A 2807-nucleotide genomic window follows, 5' to 3' on the forward strand; every position below is an offset into this window, starting at 1 on the left:
TATGTACGCAATGTGACGTTCACTATCCAATTTTATGCTGCACACCAATCAATTATAAATCCTTTGTCTGTTGCTGATGGTTTGATGAGCAATCCTGTACAGTTCTGTAAGTGGGTGCCAACTTCCCAGCCAGTTGAAACTCACTCACATCAGTGTCAGGGTTACACTTCATGACACCAGCAAATAATTAATCATCTTATTGTCCTGCATCTGTTGTGTTGTGTGGAGATGTTTTCTGATGTTATTATTTCTATTATTTACTATCTATTATATACATGCAATTTTTTGCTAATCTCTTCTTCCTGAAAAGAAAAAATAATCGTATAGTGAGTCGCAGAATGTTTTGTGTACGGTGTATCAGATCTTTTGCTCATACCCATATTAGGTTAATGCATCTACATTATATATATTATAAATAAATATTTAATGATCACTTACATGAAACTATTAATATTCCTTTAAAATATATTGAACTGAATACAAAATTGAGAAAAGATAAAACAAAGCAAGGCCATTCACGCTTCTTGTACTCCCTTGCCCATTCTTTACTCATATCAAAATAGAGAACCGAAGTAATCTCCTGTGACCATCCTTTCCAAGTCTTTAGGGTACCAAATTTATATCACAGCAAAAAAGCCTTCACTTCTAAAAGAGAGTGATCAGCTGGAAAAGCGTGTGTCCTGTTTCCACACAAAATAATCAGTCTTCAAACTCTGATGTCACATCAATTAAACTTAACGCACAGTGACCTAGATCTAACATGTGAGTACATAAAGCAAACAGACGATGTTCAACTAAACAGCCAAAAACCCAAACAAGCTGCAAAGTAAATACTTACACAAATTTTGTAAATTTCACAAGGGCAGTTATTTCTGTGGTTACCTATGTGAACACCAATTCCTCCCATATATTAACAACAACCTTCACGTGTCTGCACTTACTCTACAACACACGCTACGTCTCACTTCACTACCCTCAAATCAAGTGAAGACTTCTAAGCATACAAATGCCATTGCTATGAAATTTAAAAACTCCTACTGCTCTACTGTTATCGGTAACATTTCATATATGACTTCACATATTCTGTAGCAGCATACGACACATGGAAACAAATATAATAACACTAAGAATGTACAAAGCATTCATATTTGTAGTGCCAATTAATTTCTGCAATACAGGGTTATTCATAATTCCCTCACACATTACAAAAAATCACCAGACTTGAATGGTGCAGAGGATGGTAGGATGCGACATGCCGATAGAGAGAGAAACACTCAAAGTTTGTTTGTACGTGCCGTGGGCGCTTAGTTTCGTCGGTTGCTGCCAGGGTGCAGGTTAGAACATCACCATATCATACGACGTTGAGTTGAGTGAAAATAGTGACGCTAGTAAAAGAGAAGGCTTGGCTCTAACAGAGTCAATCGTGACATGCTGCAGCGGGTATGCACGGAAATTGATTACCGGATTGACGTCTGCAGCATCACAAAGGGCGGACACACAGAGCGTTTATGAGGTATGTAAAATAAACTTGGGCAGCTTCTCTTTCTATCGGCATGTCCTATGTTACCATCCATTGCATCAATGAAGTCTAGCGATTTTTTGTAATGTGTCAAGGAATTGTGAATAACCCTGTACTAGTCATTTGAATTTACTTCCTTTGTAAACCAGGTTATTAGGATTTCTTCATGAAAATCCTTTGAAAGAAACACAAACAACAAAGGTCCCACTTAGGCAACATCTAAATGTCACTAATAAACAGCCTCAATTTTCAGACACTTAATTAACCTAATTGTAAGAACTGGTATGAAATTATGAATCTGAACTAATAAAATCCAACATTAAATACAATGTTAATTATAACACCTCGTTTGTTCCAGTTTGACTGAAAAAAAAAGGGTAAATGTTTTGCTACTAGTTTGAGACACTGCAGATGCTCGTCATTGGATCCTGTTCTGAGCCAGTTCAATTCAGGTGACAACGGTTCTTGTTTAGTTTTTCCAAAACAGTTCAAATTTGTAATTAAATAAACTCACTTGGAATAACTTACTCACATATTAAACAGAAAAAACTTCCTCTTCTCTCAATGGATGAAATACATGGTGTCACCTGGATACCAGTGCTGAGATATGTGGACTTCCCTTTCTGAACTATAAAACTTTCAAATCCTCATCACATTTGTTGCTGCATTTTTTCTGCTCCAGCTGTGGGTCAGGTTCCCTGCAACTGACATTATCAGATGTTTCAACACAGCAGCTCAAATACGTTGCTCAATTTGAAATTAAAGCAAAGACCTACTAAGCAAAGCAAACATACATTTTTACCTAAGTTAACATATTCTTTCATTCACGGCTGTTATAAGCTTTCAAAAGTTTAATTCAACTTCAGACCAACTACTTCTGTTCCTGCTTCCCAATTGTTGTTACATATTTATTAATTTAAATAATCACAGCTTACCCAAGTTTATATTATCAGGATGAACAGATCTCAACAGTAACAGGCCACAACACACCTTTTGTTAACTTCCTCGTGGAAATTTTGAATCCAGATGAAATATACAACTTCCTTATTTTACCATAAACAAATTTATGTTAAAATGTCAGATATAAAACAGCATTTTAAATCAGTGGAAGAATTTGGGCACAAAAACATTGGACCATAATTTGATGTAAACGACAATTACAGAAGATGTCAATTTTTTCATCATTCGCTTCACAACGAAACTGAATAATAAATGTAATGGGACAGGGACCAAAGGAATTTAAAAGAAAGTACTGAGAATGGTTGATAACAGTAACAACATCCAGTAA

Source organism: Zootermopsis nevadensis, unplaced genomic scaffold, assembly GCF_977971745.1.
Source record: "Zootermopsis nevadensis isolate Lab colony 2312 unplaced genomic scaffold, Znev_1.0 Znev_ptg000022l, whole genome shotgun sequence".
Lineage (NCBI taxonomy): Eukaryota > Metazoa > Arthropoda > Insecta > Blattodea > Termopsidae > Zootermopsis > Zootermopsis nevadensis.